General features: G+C 36.7%; 1 long non-coding RNA gene across 1 annotated transcript in view; it reads right to left on the reverse strand.

The window, feature by feature from the left end:
• Positions 1 to 13,663: 13,663 nt before the first annotated feature.
• Positions 13,664 to 22,610, reverse strand: part of LOC107215275 — a 12,093-nt gene continuing 3,146 nt past the window's right edge. Inside the window, exon 2 of the long non-coding RNA XR_001525139.1 lies at positions 13,664 to 13,794. This is a non-coding gene — a long non-coding RNA (uncharacterized LOC107215275). The remainder of the gene's footprint in view (positions 13,795 to 22,610) is intronic.

Consider the following 22,610-nt stretch of genomic DNA (forward strand, 5'->3'; position numbering starts at 1 on the left):
AGTTGGATGCACTGGTAAGAGCAGTAGAGTCTTTGCATGAATTTGGAAGAGAGAAAGAAAGGCTGTTTAGTTCAGATAAATAAAAGCAATTTGGACTGTTCTTCAGATAAGGGATGCATAGGAAAAGAAATGCTTTTCTGTGATTCTATAGCTTTTTGCCTCTTTTTCTTCTCAAAGTTGTACAGTACAGCTCTAGACGAGTCCTGGGGTGACTTTACCTTTAAGATAGTTTTGGGAGCTGCAGGAAGTTGAAGCTGCTGGAGGCTGATGGGAGTTTTTTCTCTTGACCAATTATTGGCCATTTCTGAGAATTGGTGGTGGTTTTAACCATTGAAAAGTGAGATCAACTTGTGAACACCACCTTAAGATGTAAAGCCAGGGCTCTCTTGTTTTCTTTGGTTTCCAGCTTCTGACAAGGTAACAGGCTCTGTCTCGGCCTCCTCCCCCACTCCAGGCCGGACAAGGCCGCAGAGGGCGGCGGGAGAGAAACGGAGCCGGCCGGCCTGGCTTGGTTTGCAGTTTCTGCTGCTGAACTGAAACCTGACACCATGAACATCTGCAGCTTTTCCAAGTCTTTAACTCTTTTATTACTTGGATGAGACTTACAGATTACTCTTTTTTTTCCCAGAGAGAGAGAAGGAAGAGAGAGAGAGAGAGAGAGGGATAAACAACATGAAGAAGACATCATAAAATCATCAAAGACAGTGAAGAAAAGAATTAGGTTTTAGATGGGGAAGAGAGAATAAGGAGATGCTTTAATAAGCTGAAATATTTTTCTGTTAAAGCTATGGAGATGGACAATAGTGTTCTGAAAAAACTCCTTTAATTCATGACAGAGTATATTGGGAGGAATGGAGTGTTCAAAGTGTGGATTTTGAGCAAACAGTGGAGTAATTGTGATACAGTGAAGTGCTGGAACAGAGAGGAGAAGTAATAGTTGAAGATTTGGGGCCTTTAAGAGGCAAAGAGAAAACTTCTGTTTCCAGAGGGGCTCACAGAGACAAATGAAGAGAACTTTTGCCTTTGAATAACTCATCCTTAAAAATGACATCCCTAGAATCATTTGACCCATAACATACCTCAGAGTGATGTGAAATGGGAGGAGTGAACTGATGACAGATTTCCGGGCAGCTGGCGTCAGAGAAATAGAAAGCTATAACAGAAATAGTTTTCTTGTGAGAAACTCCATAGATTAGCAGAAGAAGACTTCTGTTTCTCTGCAAAGACTGATGAAAAGAATCTAGCAGGAATTGGGAGTGTTGTAAACACCAAAGTTTTTTTTGTCTCTGTGTTGTCATGTGAACAAGGGAATGGTTGGGTAGTGCAGGAGAAAAGGGTTTCTGGAGGTTTTATTCTGGTTTTCTTATTCTTGTAGTTTTGTTAATAAACTTTCTTTATTCCTTTTAAGTTTTAAGCCTGTTTTGCTATTGTTCTAATCCATATCTCACATCAAGAAATAAGTAAGTTTTCCAGTAATTTTTTAGTTACTGCTTTAAAACCACAACATTTATTTGGTGCGTTGGCCGGGAAACAAAATTGGCAAATCTAAACCACTACAGACCATAGCTTCTGTCCTCATTCAAACAACCTGCATTGCAGAAGTCAAACTGAAACTCTCCTTACTTATTGTGGTAAGATTCCAGGCTGCATTTCATAAAGGTCACTTCCCAGGAGATGGGATGACTTCAGTACCATACATGGTTTAACAGAATCTCAATATCACAAAATAAGTTCATTTAGGAGGGAACCCACTAGAATCATGGAGCCCAAATCTTGGCCCTGCACAGCACCATTGCCAAGCATCACACCATGTTTCCAAGGGCATTGCCCAAGTTCTTCTTGAACTCTGTCAGGGTGGTGCTTTGACCACTTCCCTGGGGAGCCTGTTCCAGTGCACTACCACCCTCTGGGTGAAGAACTTTCTTCTAATATCCAGAATAAACTCTCTGATACAACTTCAGGTCATTCATTCATGTTCTCTCACTGGTCACCACAAAGAAGAAATTGGTGTCCACCCCTCTTCCTCTCATGAGGAAGTAAGTGTATGGTGCTTGAATGTCTAAATAATCTTGTTGGATTCACTGAAATACTGTCAGCAGTGATATTTCTGTGGAGTCTTTCACCTTTGGTGTAGGCAGGGTCAGATTCTTCCCACTAGTACAAATTTCTGACTTGGCCACTCCAAAGCCTGTTCTGAGCATGACTTTTCAGGCCAGAGAAGTTTGAGGTGTAGAAAAGCATTTTCATGGAAAATATGTTTGCACTCTCCACTACCCATGAGTAAGGGCCAGAAAAATGCCTTTATTAGTCAGGTTGGAGCAAGGCTTATGAATAGAGCTCACAAAACTCAGCATTTCAGTTTGTTATTTGGATTAAAGGTTGTGAATTTAGCCAGTTTACTGGATCTAGCTTTATGTATCAACACTCATCTTCAAGACACATATATGCCTCCTGTTGAAGTTGCCTGACTTTCAAATGGATCCAACTGAATCAGTACAATGAATGCTGAGTCCCTGGGTGAGACCCCCAGCTCTAGGTAGCAGGAGGGAAAAGCATATACAGGAAGGACCTCTCCTGCAATGTGCTTCCCATCTGTTTGTGGCAGTAGCAGCAAGAATGATCTTCCTAGACCTGTAGAGTAATTGAAGAGGGAGAGTAAGGTTACTTTTCAGCCTTATTAATGGTCTCCTAGATCAGCCTGCTATCCTAGGCAGTTTTCTGGTTCTCTTCATCAAGAATCGGACTTCTGTGATACATACGTGTTCTGCGCAATCTACCTGTGGCTTGGTAAAGTGTTTAAAAAGTAGAGCTAGTACTAAAGATTTGAGCAACATTTTCATGGATTTTAGGGAGTGGTAAGATTGGTAAAGGTAACCATGTAAATTAACCTTTTACTGGAGCAGGGCCATAATAACAGACTGAAAAATAATTTGAAAAGAAAATTAAAAGGAATTCAATTGGCACAAAATGTGACTAAATACACACTACTACTAGAATTGGACTCAAAATAAAATGCTACCTCTAGATAACTTTCAGAGCTGGTTGAAAGGGTATAATCAAATTAAACAGGAAAGCACAGAAGTAGTCACAAACTCAAGGACTTTGCTTATCTGTAAATTGAAGGAGAACAGTACGTCAGCATAAACAGAATTCAGAAGAGGTCTTTAAATGAAAAATTTTAAACACACATCAACTTATCCATGTAAGAACAACCTGTGTAGCATCCTTGCAGCTTTCAATATTAATTATTATATGTCTACAACTCCCATTTATATTCAAGTATTTCTTTTAACTAAAAATGAAATGGGGGGAAATGTATTTACACCACCAAGGAAAATCTATTGAATCTCTTTAACAATATATATCCTCTTTTAGTAAAGAAGCAAATATCATTTCAAGTAATTTTTAACTATGAATTTCTGATCTTTGTGAGCTTTGAACACTAAATTTCAACCTGTAAAATTAATTTTACATGGAATTGAATTTAATTTCCCTTTAGGCTGACAAACCTTTGTCTGCAAAAAGACCTGTGTGGTTTTGTTATTGCAATTTAGCAATATTTTTATTGCATTTTTAAAAAACTCTAATTCTTAGTAGGATATGTAATTTATTGCATGCAAGAGATTGATCACCATGCTGCAAGAAATTACTCATAGCTTACATATCCAGCATGGCTTGATTTGATTCCAAAACAAAAAGGAAAAATTACTGTAATCCTTCCCTTTCTTCTTGCCATGCCACTCAAACAACAATTTAAAGTCAAGTCTTTATTATTCCAGTCACTTAATTCCCAATAGGAGTTAAAGAATGCAATGGAAAAAGGAAGTTTAGGAGCAAAATTATTTGTTTGAATTAGACAAATATCTAGACCACTTGAGTTGAATTTCCTTAATCTTATGCCAGCTGCCATTAGGAAACAAATAAAGAGAATAGGCCAAGCACTTAGGACAACTTAAAATGCCAAAAAAAATTGTGAGCAAAAAGGAAACGGAACTGCTATAATACACTATTAAGGGAATGTACTTTGGCAGCCCCAAGGGACAAATTTCCACCAAGAAACACTCTTCAAAAAACGAAAACCAGAAACCACAAACAAACAAAATTAAGGAAAACCCAAGCTCAGCTACCCACAGATGGCAAAGTAGCCATTTTATCAAAATGTGCTCTTTCTACAAACTGCAAGCACCACAAACTAAGAAGGCCATAAAATCTTAGCAGCATAACATTTATGCATTTTACAATTATAAATAACCTTAGCAAGATTGTTTGTTTTGTTCAGTGTTGCAGCAATGTAATCAGTCTAGGAAAAACTTACATAGATTTATTCAGACTAAGGAGACAAGGGGCAATCTAGTACTGCATGTCTAATAAAGATTTTTCAGAAAAATAGGATAAGACTTCAAATGTATTTTTATGCTACATTATATAACATAACTATTATTCAGGAAAAACTAAGAGAAGTATAGGAAGATCTCTCCTGATATAGATATATTTTAAAGATGACGAAAATGAAAGATTAGGTAAAAGCAAGGCCACATTTATTAAGAAGTTAAATGCTCATTTATGTTAAGTGTATTATTAGCAGGCAAAAGTGCTGAAGAGTTGAATAAAAGAGCTTTAAAAAGCCTCATTATGTTGCAATCTTAGGCCAACAGGAGAAAATCTTCATATTCCCTCTGATTTTCAGCTTTCTCACCTAAGGTAAGAGATTTAGTCACCTTTACAGACTGCATTCAAGATCCCTACCAAGAAATGACCACAGAACCACCCCGTACTATCATATTTTGTCCTTGACATTTTCTAGTCACAACCATTATCCTTGACTTTCCCTACTCTAAAGAAAATTAAGTAGCGATGTATTTCTACTTGGTATATTTTTATCACATTCAATACAGGAATTTTATCTCCTTGCCCTAAATTGCTCTATTCATAACCCTTCTGGAGTAGATTTCTTTCCCTGAGAATGAAGACAGATTGGTAGGTTGAGGAGTTGGCATGACAGAAACTGAATGTTAGCACCAATAATTATAATTGAAAGGTGTTACTTTCAACGACAGTTTTCCACTTTTAAGGAGGAAAAATCAATCCCGTGTCCAGCTGTTTCATTCTGAAACATGGTCCTCATATTTTCACTTATATTTGGATATTGGAGCATGAGAACTGAAAGCCAATCTCAGTTCTATCAGAAAAGACAGAGGTAGTTCCAGAAAGTCCTTTGTTAGTGAGGAAGACAGGTGACATTTTTCAAACTGAATGAAAACCAAAATATTTTCTTGGTAAAAATATTATTTTTTTTTATTATTATTATTTTTCTTTTAACTCTCATCTTATGGAACAAAGAGTAGGACAGTGTCTCTATGGAACACCTCCCTAAATTCTAATTTTAAGCATTATTCAAAGGAAAATCCACTTTCTGGATGTTTCATTTTAGTTCATGTTAAATTTCTTGAATAATTAGGATCAATGTAATCAACTTCCACTCTCTGTTCTGTTTACATGTGCACTATCAAAACTGGAGTGTAGAATTATCACATGGACACTTTGCTAATTTTCATAGGATACTTCTTGTAGGGAGGTAGCATACAGGCCAAAAGATATTTCATTCCTTCTATGGGATTTACAGCATCCATAATTGCAAGTTACAAAATTATAGGTAATACAAATTTCAAGCTGTTCTTGGAGAGCCTTCGAAAAAAAAATGCACCTTGGATGTTCATTTAATATTTTAGAACTAGGATTCTGAGACAGAAAAATGTGTTTAGTTATTTATTTATTTATTCCCAGTTGGGAGAGGAATATGCATACATAACATAAATAAATAGAAGAGGGCAAATTCCATATGTATTTGCATTCATTTAATTATATATTTTTATTAGTAATAAATAAATTTTTATTTGTTTAAACACATAGATTAACAATAAGAAATTTTAATAAAGCTCAAAAGGTAAAAAGGGATTTTCATAAAAACTTTCACAGGAATTGTGAGCCTAAGTTTCTTTGATCCAGATTTTCATGAGTATTTAAGTAGACAAACTTGCACTGAATTAAATTACCTTCATTTTTTTTAAGATTGATGTTTTAGATGTTTTTGAAAACACCCAGAAAGATCACCTCCACCTATATAATTCCCTTAAGCTGACTGTAAATATGATATGCCTACCTATCATGGTCTTAGTCCATGAGATTTTGCCTCAATGCTTTTTAATGCTATGCACAAAATAATTGAATCTATTGTGGCCTTTGTATATACCTTTAAAGACAAAGATTTTTTTTTTAGGCATGGACCACTAAAACTTTCAGATATTTTAATGAAAGAAAGGAATATGTTGGTTAGTAAATATTCTGTACCTATTCATAATAGATTTTGACCAGCTGAAGTAATGTTGATCAGAAGTAAGTAACACCTGTTTTATACAACTCAGGTGTCAACTACTTGGTTTTGCTTGGTCTTTATTGAACCTGAAAATGCTGATTATTTCATGCTTTTGCAATGGATTGACAAATTTGATATTCCAGCAACAATACGGACCGGCAGTGAAGAGGAATGGGAAGGAGAAAATTGGAGTTTGGTTTTACCTATGTTTTTTTCCGTACAGTATAACTGTTAATTCTAAATTAATAATAAAAATTAAATATATGTGTCTCTAAAGCAGGAAGTAACTGAAAGGGAGTATCTACTTTCTTTAGGCTGCTTGAATAATTTTGTCTTAAATATTTCTTCTCTATTCAAAATGGCTAGATAAAATAAAAATTCAGGATCACCAGGCTCTCTGGGCTTTTTTTTTCCATTTGAAAAAAGCTTTTCATGTGTTTCAAATACTAACTTTATTAGTGCAGTTTCTACTTATTTTCTTCTTCTTCTTACTGGTGGACACAGGTCTTATTTGTGTGAAAAAAAGATGAATAGCTCTGGCCAAGGGCATTGGACTGACGTCTGTGGCAAATTTTGGTCTGTTGCCCAGGACTGGAAATGGATTACCTGAGCAGTGTAGAAAACATTTCCAATTAGTATAGCGCATAAACTTTCACTGCAGCAATAAGATCCACTGCAAATTCACAAATCCACTTTAGAATCTTCTAGTTACTTCAAGGGAAGTAACTACTTATCATTATTTCCTTTAACATATATGGGGTTTTGTATAGAAAAAATAACAACTTAGAATTTTCTGAAAAATGTCAAATATATTAATTTCCCTGCCTCAAACAAAAAACATGTACCAGAAAATCCTTTTAATCAGTTGCTTAGAAAATGAGAATTCCTGTGTAAAATTTGGACAGATAAAATTTTAAAAAATAAACCTGTGTGTCAGTATTTATTTTGTCAAATAGTTTCAAATATGGCTTAGAAATCTGAGACTCTGTTTAATCAGCACTGCATTTCAGGTGGTCCTTTGTCCAAAATCTGTGTCTGCAATCAGACTTACGGTATCACCTTGGTACCAGGGATTGCTGTTCACATTACACAACCCTGTCATCCCCAGGATGCCTTTTCTGCCGAAAGTCCTTGTTGATTCTAATGGGAGTGCAGGAGGAATAGCCTTCTAGCACAGTAATGTGATGTCTGCCTCACCATTTAGTTATTTATGTTATGTGGGAGAGAAACATATCCAGATTCCTTTCAGCTCAATTTGGTGTTTTGCTTTGTGTCTCTCTTTCTTAACCATAAGATTAATTTGGTAAAGACTAGCTGTGTTTCATTAATATAAACAAATATAAAAATTGTCATACTACAAATATTATGGAAATATCAACTACATAAATAAAAGGATTGAAAGATTAGAAGCATAGTTACTGCATTAACTATTACTATTACTATTACAAATACTATTACTATTTGCTTGGGATGTTTTCTTCCTTTTGACCTTTTAATAAGAACATTAAGAAAACTAGACAGTTCTTCTCCATGAGTAAACTCAGAATATTACTAGTAGTATTTCAGTTGTGTATTTCATTGAAGCAAAGACCTAAAACAAATATCACCTGCTCTAAAATCTTTATCACCCTATCAATTCTACTGCACTTTTACATTAAGAAATTAAATTGATTCTGGACTTCACCCAGTCTAATTTTCCAGTAAGTGTCAAACAGTATGTGTCTTTGAGCTTCAGTGAAAAGTGTCTGAATAGGAAGCATGTCTCACCAAGACAAACATTGCCAACACTCTTCATGTGTTCCAAGAGATAAGATGTTGCTGTTCTGGTTTCAGTTTTAAGGACTTATTAGATTTTGAATAAGACAATGGTATAAGTTTAGCAAGTTCTTTTTCTTCTGTAAAACTTAGGGGAAACTTTCACTCCATTGAACAGTATAATCTCCTGATAATCTGATTTTTATCAGTCCTGACGCTTATTAGTGCAGTAGTTAGACCATTAATTCCCCCCCACTATGTTTATTTGCTTGTTTCTTACATAAACCACAGAAATGTGATACAAAAGCTTTACAACCAAAGATTTTTTTAAAAAAAAAGTTCATTCCTAAAATTCATGAATTAGTCAAAAACAAAACATCAGGAAGGGGAGAGAGAGGAGAATTGATTTTCTAGTGATACACTCATGTGCAAAAAAATTTTGCCCATAATTAAGAGAAAATGTGATGGATCAACTTCACTCTTCTCTGTTAAGAAGATCATATTCAATACTAACTCTGTACTTCACAAGGCACTTTTATGACAGTGGTTGGTCTCTGTATATCTTTCTACACAAAACAACAAAGAACTAAATAGTAGACTACAATAACCATCTTACAATATGACACTATGGTTCACGGTTAAATAGCTTCATAATGTGCACAAGATTTTTTTGATTTTGGCTACTATTTTCCACAACAATAAAATGTGGAGTTAAGCACCTGTAGTTTAGATAATCATGACAATGTTACTCTCTTTGTACACTAAAGAAATGCTTAGTTTCTTAAGTTTCAAAGTAATTTCTCCTATGCTAAATTTAAGCACATACAGAAATCTTAGTATGTTTGAACCCCAAGTCGTTTGCTTTACAAATGCTTTGAGGACACTTTGGTTAATTTATGGAAGATATATGTATAATACACTTTGAAAAATCCCTATGCCCCATCATTATGTATTGTGTCCCATTACTGGTCCAAAGAGGAACAGTATATAAACTATAATTGCTGAGGAAAAGAAATAATAAAGCAACTTGTCCTGTCTCTAGTTGCCTGGGAGAAGAGACCAATTGCTCCTGGCTATAGCCTCCCTTCAGGCAGTCGTAGAGAGTGATAAGGGCTCCCCTGAGCCTTCTTTTCTCTATGTTAGACAACTTCAACTCCCTCAGCCACTCTTCAGAGGATTTACCCTCTAGATACTACATCAGCTTTGTTACCCTTTGTGGCAGCGGCCTCAGGGGAGACAAAGAGTTACATTGTCCCACCCCAAACCCCTTGTGAAGGGCGGCCCTGGTGCTCTGATTGGGTTTCAGTCCCTGGGGGGTTTTCCCTTGCTGTGTTTCTGATGGTTCCTGACCCTGAACTCCACCCTCAAAGGTGGGGACCCTTGAGAGTTCTGTCCCTCAAAAACCCCTGCTCGGCCTCTGTTCGGGGCTCTCTGTTCTGGACCCGACTTTGTTCCCATGCTAAATAAATGGTTTCATGAACGGGAGCCCGTCTCGTTGGTGTTTGATGCTGGTCCCCAGAATCCTGCTGCTTCCCTGGACAAGATCCTGAAGTTGCTGGCCGCAACAACCCTTCACTGGACATGCTCCAGTACCTCAATGTTGTTCTTGAATTGAGTTGCCCAGAACTGAGCACAGTATTTTATGCATGGCCTCAACAGTGCTGAGTACACAGGGACAATCAGTTCCCTGGTGCTGCTGGCCAGGACAATATAAACCAGGTTACCCCTGGCCTTTTTGGCCACCTGGGCACACAATGGTTCATGTTCAGTCAGCTGTTAACCAGGTCCCTCAGGTTCTCTTCCACTGGGCAGTTTTCCAGGCACTCTTCCCCAGCCTACAGCACTGCCTGGGGCTGCTATGACACAAGGGCATTGATGTGGTTGAACCTCTGGCCTTTGGTCTCAGCTGATTGATCCAGCCTGTCCAGATCCCTCTGCAGACCCTTCCTAAAATCCAGCAGGTCAACACTCTCTCAGCTTGGTGTCAGTTGCAAATTTACAGAGGGCACAGTTTATCCCCTCATTCACATCACCAATAAAAATATTAAACAAGACTAGGCCCAAACACTGAGCTCCAGGGAACTGTAGTAAGTGGCTGGAAAACAACTGGATGCAGCTCCATTCATCACCATTCCCTGGGCCTGCCCATCCAACATGTTTTTAACCCAGTAAGAAGTGCCCCTGTGAAAGCTGTGGGCTGCCAGTTTTATTGGGAGAATGCCATGGAAGATATTATAAAAGGCTTTATTGAAGTCCTAGTAGACACATGCACAGCCTTTCCCTCATCCACCAGGTGGGTCACCCAGTCATAAAAGGAGATCAGGTTGGTGAGGCAGAGCTACACTTCCTAAACATATGCTGGCTGGACCAGATCCCTGGCAATCCTGTATGTGCCATGTGATCACACTCAAGATGATCCCTTTCACAACCTTGCTGTATACCAAGGCCAGACTGACAGGATTGTACTTGCTCAGATCCTCCCTCCGTGCATTTTGATCTAAATCTCACTCCTGGACTTACCTCTGTTGCCACTGCTGCTTGTCCTGCCTCACCTCAATCTGTTCTGAAGGGATTGTGAATAGCTCTGTTGTCAGAAAATAATTTCTTTAATTGGTAACTGGCAACTAGGTAAGATTGAAAATTTACTGTAGAAAAATCACGTCTGAACATGAGTTACCCTTGAAACCTTAATCTCATTCATGAATATGCAGAAATTGTTTTATAACGTTGCAACACTTTGCAAAAAGTGCATCTCAACTACTGTGAAGGATAGTCTAGAGCAACCTGTTTGACTTTGCATTGTGATGGAGTTAAGCTGCACATGCATGTTTTTTTCTGCCTGTAGGTATGCTGGTGCCACTCTTCTGTTCACCCTACACTGTCAGTGCCACATCCTCTTGAAGATTGATCCTTTATGGCTCTTGCTGGATAAGATGCTTCTGCAATCACTTTCTAAACTATTTCAAAGAAAACACGTCATGTAGCAAAGATCACCTTTTGGACTGTTTAAATTAGTCCATCTTGTTTTGTTCGAAGTAGAGCAAACGCTTGAAAATTCTCAACAGGATAGAAATTTTTGAGATGGTGGCAGTTATAAACAACTGAGAAGGCAAAGGCAATGATACCCATTTCTCTGACTGAATTTCAATGAGAAGTCAACATGTGTCTCCAGCTTCGGGCTATACAAAATACATAAATAAGTTAGTCTGTTACTAAGACTCTTGATTTCTCAAAAATCTTTGAGAATTTTAGAAACTAATAGATGTAGTTAGCGAAGGCAGGTGTTCTGAGTGGACTTTGATTTGTCATTAAATCAAAGATGTGAAAAGTATCTGGACCTACTATCCTATATAGACATAGAGAAATACTTTTGGGCAACACCTCCAGTCTGGACTTGATGAATAATGGATTCACAGAGGATATCAGGAGGAAATAAAGCATTTTTGTGGAATGTAATAAAGGATTTGTTGTCAAAAAAATCTCTGCCTCAGAACTCAAACTTTAGGGATAAAGTGAGAATTGGCAAAATTCAAATTGAGACAGATATTCTCACCTATAACGAGCAACCAAAGCTACAGTAAAAACAAGCGAGGAGCAGCTCTCCAAATAGTACTCAAAACTTAATGAATTCTCCTTAGGCTTCAACACAAATGATGATGCCGAACAGCAGCAAATGTGCAGTGACAAATGACAAAAATAAAATTACAAGGTGGAAAAACTGTGGAAGCAGAACTCAGATAATTAACTTCTGAAATCATGGTAAATTTTATAATCCTGACTCACAATAATGGTAAGAAATCTTGTACATGAAATCTAGTTTACAAACATTTTAACAAATCACACAGAGATAAAAGGGGACATGTATTTCTATTCAGGAGCTGTGCTGGAAATAAAAAAGCAGAGGTGTCAAAGGAAAACAGATGATATATTTCAATAACTTTTCCAAAGCTAATAAATACTGGGATCCCCTGTACATCAGAGAATTTTTTGACTCACAAATTTTGTGAGTTAAAGTAACAAGCTACAGAAGTAGCACTGTTTCCATGCCCTAATTTTTTTCTCTCTTAAAGACCTGCTTTGTTTATCTCTCAGTGAAGAGCTTATGAGCTAGACAGACTTTTGATGACACTTTCTACAAGTCTTCTTTTGTTCTGTTGGAAAGTAAGGAAAAGTCTTTATAAAGATGCATTAGAATAGATTAACTATCTATTTTTCCCTGGTGAGATGACAGATTTCCTAGTTACAGGACTTAATTCACTTGGATTTCATAGCTCTTTTAGTATTGTAAAGTAAATGGAGATGTTAAGGAAAAAGTGAAGGGGAAAGAGCCATGGACAATATTCAGCTCATCTCTTGCAGGGGCATCTCATGGAGGGATAAAGAGCTCACCAAGGATGGGTCTGGAAGGTAACTTTATTTAATATGCCCACTAACAAACTTGGGACATACAAAGGAGTAGGCCAGTGAAATTTGGTGACAGTTGTTGTGAGGTGCCTCAGGGAGGCAAAGACTTAGTTTTAGGTAAGCATTGTTAACATGAGAGGCATGGCTGTGAGCCAAGATAGTGAATTTTGACCTCCTGCTTTGGGGGAGGGTCTGTGTGGGCCCTGGATGAAGTTGTCCCACCCCAAACCCATTGTGAAGGGCAGCCCAGGAGTTCTGATTTGGTTTGAGCCTCTGGGGTTTCTCCCTTGCTGTGTTCCTAGTGGTCCCCGACCCTGAACTCCACCCTAGTTCTGTCCCTCAAAACCCATCACCCTGCCTTTGTTCGGGGCTCTCTGTCTCTGAATGACAGTTTGTTTCCATGCTGAATAAATGGTTTAATGAACAGAGGCCCACCTTGTTCTTGTCCCATGCTGGTTCTCAATAACTGTAGCTTCCCTGGACATGATCCTGCAGTTGTGACAGTGAGGTAGGAAGCTTCATTGCTAGAGAGGAAGATTGGAATATTCTACAAGTAGCCTAACCTTGAGAACTGGAGCCACAGCTCTAGGAAGAAATGTAATAATGCAGAAAGCAAGGCAGTTCACTTGAGAGCTAACATGAATTTATGCTTTGAACTGCAAGTTCATGAGTTGGGAATGACAGAGGATAAAGATATGGGTGCATCCATCAATCACTAGCAGCTGCAGAAGGCAACTATGGATTCTGGATGCCCTCAATCAGAGACAATTCCACTAGAAAAAGGTAAATATTGGCATCATCATGCCAGGCATTAGTAAGGCACTGCCTGGAAACACAGCTTTCAGTTCTCATCAAGCATACTCAAGAGAGATGAGCACAAGATGAAGCACACATGTAAAAGATGTCCCAAAATTTTCAGAGGAAGGAAGAAACTACTTCATAAGAAGAGAGCAAAAATGTATTTTTGGATATGATAATCCTCTGTATAAATATTATGTTGAAATAAATGTGAAGAGAGAGATCAATTAACCCAAGGAAAATATTCTTTAAATAGGAAATTATTCCTTACTATCATCAGTGGTGCTAAATTCTAGATCTAATTTTCAACAACAACAAAACAACTCTGGGTAGTGAAAGGTAGAACTTAATATTTTATTAAGAAATTTTTAGGAGTCAGTTATTTGTGATGTCAAGAGCCTTCAGTCAGTTACTCTAGGAAGCAGCTCCACAGTTGTATTTCTATGTCAGCAGATACGTTGGAGCTGGAATGAACAAACATATGAAGTGAGATTAGAATAGGATAATATTAACATCTGGAAACCTCAAACACTTTAATAGAGCCTGATTAAAACTTTCACAAAAAGCTTAACTGTCATTCCTTGGCTTAAATGGCTTAAATTGAACTGTTCTTTCCAAATTCATTGAAAACATAGATAGTCTCTAACTGGGTAATGGTAAGAAAATGGACAGGAAAGCAGTGAATGACCCTTCTCTGCTGATTTGCAGTGAGACAAGGCTAGAGAGCAAGAAGTTAACTTCCATCAGGAATGTATTTTTGTTCACACTCCAAAAACACAGTAAATTTCAAGTCCTTCTCCCACAAGAACTGTGAAATGACACAGACATTGTCCCAAGAGCTCAACACATATTTTCATAGGATGAGAAAATTAATTAAAAAAAAAATGCATATAAATCATGAACAGAAAAAGTGTGCATAAACATGTTGTGTAAATTATTTCCTAGAAATAAGTTTTACTGATGTAAGCACAGTGCAATAAAGTATCATTTAACTGATGAATAAGTACTGTATACTACTAGTGGTATCAGTACTAAATTTACTCTTTACCACAAACTACCAAGGTCATGCAATTAAAAAGGGGCAGACTCAGCTGCAATGCCATATTAATACTTACAGCATTTTAATAGATGGTAAATCTGTTTTCTTGTTTGAACCAGACCTTTAAACAAGGACTCTTTATTGTTGTTTATTCCAAGGAACTGAGAAGAATGTCAGAATTGTTACCTATTCACAAGGCTTTAACATAATAATTTAGTGCAATATCATTAGATAATAGATTTACATTCACAAGTATTTTGTATTGCCTTATTCATAGGTTATTAAGTTTAGCAGTAAATGTGAGTCAGAAAGCAAATATTTCACTCAAGGAAGATAACTACCACTACAGCTTCACATCAATTGACAGACTCACACCAACTGAAGAACTTTTATTTTCCAAAGTACAGGTGCAAGTTTCTTCATCCCAGTCACTAGGGCTGCATATTTGAACAAGTGAATGTTCTTTGGACCACAGCTGCCATTCAGGATTTCTTATATTATTGCATAGGAGATCCAGCACTTTAAAGCATTACGTTACAAAGCCCTTCAGGGAAGTTTTAGACATACTAAAAAATTGAATGGATGCCTACCTCATTTTTCACAAAAATCAGAGTTCCTAGTTTTCTATTGGAAAAAAGAGGAAAAGAGAACCAATGTAGGACCACATTCCTTTGGGACCATGTGTCTCAAGAATCCATATATCAATTTTTAAATCAACTTAAATTTCAAAGTTCATTTTAAAAGTACAGATAAATAAGATGTTTATAAACTTAGGGAGGATGAAAGGGGGAATTTATTTATTTATTTATTTTCCAACTCAATTAAAAATTTCCAAATCAGGAAAGTGTTCCAGGATTTTTCTTCAAGCCCTGTTCTTAGTGATATTTTTGTGTTTTCATTCCTGAAGCAGTAGTGCATAATTTTCAAAGACCAGTGACAAGATCTCGGGTGTTTCCCTGTTTCACCTAAACCACCCAGACACAAACCTACAGATCTCCTGTACTGTTTTCTTTGGGATGCTTTGGATGGTAAAAAGTTGGAGCGGAAATCAACTGCACATGAAAATTTCAATATAATGAATGGTCAAGCTGTACAAGCCTCTGTTCATGACTTGGAAACCTGGGCAAAATAAAGTGTCTTTGGTAAAAATCTGACATATGGAAGACTGAGCTGCTTGAAAGGTACCAGAGCTGACATTCCAAAGACATTACCATATTTGGGAATGTTAACTCCTCGTCTTAAAATGTCAGTAAGGTTCAACCTCCAGGGACCACAACTTTGCTGCTGTTGGCAATTTGAATGAAAGTGAGCAATACATTGAACACTCCAGACAGATATAGGAAGGTAAATCAGACTCACTCTGACCTCTCTGAAGTTACTGACAAAAGATCTTCTTCTTTTACTATTGAAATCAATGGATATTTTTGGCATTGATTGCAGTAGGAACATGATTGAGCCCAAAGGTGCTAATTAGTGCTTATTGGGATAATAGTTTTGATGTGGACACAAAAGCAGCCTTTCTACTTTGCAATGCTAATGAATCTGAAAAGCAAGAAGAGTGCAATAGGGATAAACCTCAAATAATGTCACTTGAATGAGACTGTCTGCTATGAATGCATCCTTTTAATTTTATTTTTATTTCTGGTTTGTGACAACTGTATTCTGAACTTTGTTTAAGTGTGCTAGCAAAGGGCTACAATATACTCATCCTTTCTACAGACAGCTGCAATATCATGTCTCCTGAGAAATGGTGACAAAGAACGTTATGCCATATGAATGTGAGAGTTAATGAAGATAACTCATTTGGGCTTCCTTAAATACAACAGAAAGCCCTAACATCTGTAGTATCATGTGCCAGCTATCAACTGAAACTCCAGGTTTAACCCCAAGCTATAGGAAATGTGGCATTACAGAAACATTTTCAATTTTAATTTTAGTGCCAGTGTCTTTCAGTGCCAGATTTGTGTGTTTTTCAACTCACAATTTCACTTCAGCTGCTCCATGACAGCCTATTCTGCTTCTCAATGTCTTCTATCTCTTTTCTTGGCCAGCATCACACTGGCACAAAATAAATAAAATGGGAAAGGAGAAAAAAAAGTATATTCATGTTTCCTATAGTCATTAATACTGCTGTAACACAAAATAATACATAGGTATATAGTAAAACACTGGGACCCAAATGTGTTTTTAGTCCTGTTTAAGACAGAGAGCACCACGAAGCAGCGTGAAGCTTGTATTTCATGCGGTTGCAGACTAACAACATACCAGGTGCAGGCTGTGTAAAATTTTTGTCATCAAAATCACATTAGGGATAAAGTGTGAAGGAAGCAAATGCAGACTAATGGAGAAACAGAAATTCATCAATAATTACATGCTTAGTATTCTTATCTGTGGAGTGCTGGAAGTACACATAGGAAACTTCAGAGATGAGGTGAAAAGGTCTGTATTCCTTTCTATCAGCATCTAAGGACCCAGTCAGGTGTGGAATATGAGGCAGCCCCACTGATACAGTGGTTTTCTATACTCCACAGGGAGATGAAATTGGTGTATCTATTCCAGCTATTGGCAACATGAAAACAAAAACGTGTTTTTTTTAGCTTTCACAATTGTATTTTTAACAGTGGGGTCTCATGTTCTTGATGATATGCAGGACTACATTCAAGCCTCAGTTATGCCCTTGTAACACCACCGAATTCAAACAGTATCTCAGGAAAGAGTCTAGACCAACATGTCTTTATCAAACACAATCTCACTGAGAGCTCTATTTCTAAATGGATTTTTCAGTTAGTAAAGTAAAATAAATGTCCAGTAAATTTCTCAGAAAGCAATTCCCTTTGAAGAGTAAAATAAATATTTATAACAGATTAAACAATCAGCACTAGCAAGAAAAGCAGCAGGTATAATCAGAGATGTGCCAAAGAAGATAAAACCATATATTTGGTCTTATTTTTAAAACAGTCTGTGTCAGTCAATGTATCAATGTGCTGTTCTGTTATCTCAACAACTTGGTACTGCATCTTTGCTACTACTATTTTGCCCTTAGGTATTTGCTTATACAACATATAAGTGAACTGACTATAAGAGAGCTGAACAAGTCTATTTTAGAAATATGGGAAGCTATGAGACTTGCCAGATCTCTAGTTTTTTTTTCTGTACAGTGATAAGAGCTCTTCCTGGGAGCCTTAGTTGAGATAATACTGAAAAGTATATGCTTTTTTTTGTCTCTGCATTAGGAAAGGCATTATTTTTAGTTATTTGTGGTATTTAAAATGTTTATCTCAAGTTTAAGAACAGGTCATTATTTAATTCCTACTACTTACTAATTTTACTATTTCAGTGATGACTATTAAAATCCATGATTGAGAAGGTTCTAGGCAAGCAAATGTTATCAGAAACACTGTCCTGTGCTGCTTGAATTTTCATTTAGAATCACTTAGCTTCCTCTATGCTGCGTAGTGCCTTTTGCTCTCTTAATGCCTTATTCTCCCACTGAAGATTTTAGGATTAAGAAATGCACTTCCTATTAGCATTACTGGAACCAGTATGTTTAAATCTTCCTAGAAATCAATACAAGAAAAAAAAACCCAAAAAACATACTAATTAATCTATGTTCCTAGAATACTAGCACTCCAAATAATAATTAAATTTCGAGGCTTGTGAAAAACATGCAACTCATCAAGTAAAACATCCAGTTTAATACTGGAGGAGCCTGGGTTGCAGATTTCCTGTTAATGTCAGAGGAATGTGGGGCCCTGCCTGGTGGAAAATGTTTAAAGACTTCCAGTAGAAATCCCTGAGTTAAGAGAATAATTCCTCTGATAAGGAAAATGTAAAGTCTGTATTTGTTTGGTAAGGGTTGGATCTTTAGATCTCTTCTCTAAAATTTGACTAGTTCCATTCACACATACATACAAAGAATATCAGGAAGAAATCAGAGTACCTTCCTGGTGTGAAAAGAAGACAACATAAAGAGCAGATAAGTAACAGGTAAATATTAATAAATAAATAATAATAAATAATATTGCAAACAACAAAGCAAAAGGATTCCCCGTGACTCCTCAAAAGCAGCACAGTTTGGATCAGCAGCAAATTCTAAGAATATTGAAGCAGGCTATTTATGGACTGGAGATTCTCAGCCAGTTATACACAGGGATTCCAAGGTGCTGTGATTCAAAAAGCCCTCTTATACTCTCAGGATAGGCATCCACATGTGGAAGCCAAACATAAGATGAGCTCAAACAGCTCAAGTTGACAGTTCTTGTAAAATTCTGCAAGAATGATGGGTCTTGTTTTCCCCTTCTTCTCCCAAGACATGGTGCCTGCTGCAGAGGGTAGAGCAGAGCATATATATGGAGAATACTCTCCAGGTAACAAAAATCTACCTCAGCTAAGAAAATTCTTCTCTTACAGCTCTGGTCCACATGAAGAATCTTAATTAATTCAACTGACCTACCTATGTGAATAACTTTGTGAGTTGCCAATGAAGTCTAAGCAACTTAAGATTTTAATTTGCCACAAACCTGATCAAAGCCACTAGGTTACCTGGATCATCTGACTAATTAAGCAAGTTACTTTTGCTAGCAAAACAGTCTGTCTGGAAAAAATGCAGTGTGTTAAGGCTGGAATACTGCAGACGCTTTTCCTCCCTCCATCCCTCGGTCCCTCCCTCCCTCCCGCACTTCCTTCTGCACCTCCTTCCTTCCTTCCTTCTGCACTTTCTTCCTTCTGCACTTCCTTCCTTCCGCCCTTCCTTCCGCACTTCCTTCTGCACTTTCTTCTCTTATTCTCTGTGTTAAGTTGTGCTTTTATTAAGTTCAGAGCTGACTTACATTAAGGCAAATTGATCTTTTTAATTTTAAAGGCATTTTTTATCAATGCATTAAGCACCAGCTGTATATTTGGTGCTGTTAACTGGATTCTGTCACTGAAGCAAAGAGAAAAGCCATGTACTTAAATTACTTCATCACCAGTTCACAAGTTTATAATCTGACATGCCTATTCAGTGAAGTGCTCTGCTCATTTATGAATTAATGTATTCATAATCTGATATAACAGATGTACCACCATACTCAAGGGTAGCAGAACAACCATTTCACACCTTGCTGTACCTTAATTTTTTCTCATTTGCATTTATTTTTAAGAATATTATTTTACCAATGTCAATTCACGATGCGATACATGGTTTCTTCCTTACTAATAAAATAATCATAATGTTGTTATTTTTTGTTTTAATAATGATTTTCATTGTTCTAATGGCAAATGTGGGGTTTATGGGTAATTTTATTGTGTATTAATTTATATTTTATAAGACAAATTCAATCTAATTTTTCCCTTATAAAGAAACTGTTTTGAGATCAATAAAATCTACCTTAAATGAAATGTTTGTCTGTAAAAGCTTTTTAAATAAAATTGTGACAACGACAAGCAGGTGACTAAAAAAGGTGGTTAAAATTGGAATTTGTGCTAAGACATTTAAGATCTATCCAATAAATCACTTTCTAGCACTTTCTCTCTCTTGGTCAAAAAGTTACCTGAAACAGATTCAAGAACATAAATTTAAGACTTCTAAGTTGAGCTAGGTGAAACTTGCTTAAATGTTTGTTACATTTATTTCCTAGATGATATTAAAATTCTTCCGTGTCTTACATAACAAAACTGTTTTAATTCTAAGTCCCTCTTAGGAACTAGGTTTTCTTTCTTTCACTTTGTTAAGTAAAAATGTCAGTTGTTTGAGCCAGATTTACTCTGTGAAGCATAAATTGAAGGGAAACATTTGGTTCTTCAGTTCCACCTGCTGCTACTGCTGGCAGCCTGGGTATATAATCCATTTCCCAAAATGATCAAGTGTGAAACTAGCTCATTTTTTCACCCACACTATTCCTATTGGAAAGCTGCTCTAACATGGTTTTATGAGGATTGAAACCCCCTAATATTCATCATAAATACTTTCATGGGTAGTTTCCCATTGGTCATTTTGACAACATTATCTTTTGCCCAAACATCTGGTCTGTCTTAACACAGTGCATCCCCTTGCTTTCAGTCCATAGCATAAGACCTTGCTTGCCATTTGCCTTCTTGAAATCCAATCTGGTTTTTTCTGAGGATACTGCTTCTAAAATTCCTTTTCTTTCTCTATGGTATTCCAGTCTCTCTTACCAAGCTCTTCAACATATTTGTCTCTCTTTATCACAGGTCATTAAATAGTAACTAACTAAATTCAGAAGTGTGTCTGGTTTGTTAAGTTTATAATCAGAAATATCCTAACACTAATTCATTCTCAGGAAATGCAGCAGAGTAGATGTCCACCTGGAATCTTTGACAGACATATAGACAATTCCACAGCAGAGGTGTTTTACCACTTTTCTGTTCAAAAATTATAGACATAAGAAATATTTTCCCCAAAGCTCAATCCTTTTAGAATTTCTCATTTGATGAAGAGTAGCTTATCTGATTGAGGAATCACTTGAGGTTTTGCCTAGGATTGTCAGGAAAGGAACATAGCTTTTAAGGTCATCCATCTCACATACACAGCCCCCACATATCTTGTGAGTGAATGTTTTATTTATCAAAATACTGGGGAAATATTTTGTGTTTAGATTTCCCCTTCACACCCTCAAAATAATTGAAAGATTTAAGGCAGGGTCTACACACAGTATTTGTTAGTTTAATGGCTTCTTTTTGTACCATATGTCAATAAAAACTCACCTTTGCTGTTTCATACTCTTGTGATATATTGAAGGAGTCAGTCTTACGTATGTGTTTTGCTAAACTGAATACAGCCCTGGATGATATTTGAATGCAGAGTCAACAGTGAAGTCATAATAGAAGTATGAGTTGCCATTTCCTTTGGATAAGGGATGCAGGGAAAATATGCTGTGAAGGCTTGTTAGAAGACCATCAAGGAGAAAGTGAGAAAAATGTGGGAAGCAACCGGACAGCTCATTCCCTGGCTGGGAATGGATGTCTTGTATTATTATGCAGAGCTCCTATGGAAGAAACTATAAAAGGGGTTGGACTCATTAATTTGGGCTGTGGTGTTGATAATAAGATAAACACAATTTTTAAATACAATATTATATATCATATGGTCAGCTCAGATTTCTGAAAACAACTGTTTTGTTTGCAGAACACTATTTTCAGCCAAAATGGCACTACATTCCATGCCCTATTAAAAATGACACAATTTCATATTTTCCAAATTATTTGAAGAAATTTAAGATTGATTTAGCTTGTGATTTGGGGCATTGCTTGTTTGTTTGTGAAGACAACTTTCTGTCTTCAGCCTCAGCATTTGTCTACCATGGTTGGAAAAGGAAACCAAGATGGTGACATAGATTCCACTAAGAAAATGACAAGCTCTTTAACCACCTCTGTTTATTGATTAGGATTCTGAAAGGCTGATAAAAAAAACTATGTATGTGTTAATGAGACAGCTACAGAGAATATTTTGGGATAAAGACTTTTTCTAGTTTAAAGGTTGATGATGGAAGCAAAAGATAGAACTGCAATGCTGGATCTTAATAATGTGGGTACTATGTCTCACATTATTTCAGCTCTACATTTTTTTAGTGCTGGTAAATCAGAGACTCAAATAGTTTCTAAACAGGTATTTTATGGTAAATCACTGGATGATCAGTTTTGTATTATTTTCGAAAAACTTAAACGTATCTTTTTCCTTCTTTGCAAATATCTTGGTTCCACCAGATGATAATCCACTGAAACTACTTCCTGTTAACGCCTACATTGAAACCGATGATGTGCTGACAAATTACTTTTGTGAGATTCAAAAACACTTTGTTGCAGTTAAAATTTGTTAATAGTGTGGAAACCACTAGAAATTTTCACCTAACAAAGACCTTCTATTCCCCCAGTTAAATATTTTCCTGTTCTAACTCAGAATACTAAAAGATGCAGAGCCAAGACTGCTTGAAAAGAGACGTTTGGTATCTGGTATCTAAGTTATAGAATAACTGATATTTCAGAACAGAGGACAGAGATTTCACCCGTACTCCCTTTCTTTTGATTTTATCCCACAGATGGCAAAATTTCCCGAGAAATCTCAGTGCACAATGAGAAGAGAAAAGGCCAAAACTGTGATCAATTTTTTTAAAAGTATTGCTTGATATTTGCTAAGAAGAACATGAGTTAGGATGAGTGGTTCAAATTACCTGTGATTAAAGATCAGCTATACAATTGTAATAAGAGAAAAAATGAAGAAAAGAAAAAGGGAAGGTAAAGAAG

Source organism: Parus major, chromosome 2, assembly GCF_001522545.3.
Source record: "Parus major isolate Abel chromosome 2, Parus_major1.1, whole genome shotgun sequence".
NCBI lineage: Eukaryota > Metazoa > Chordata > Aves > Passeriformes > Paridae > Parus > Parus major.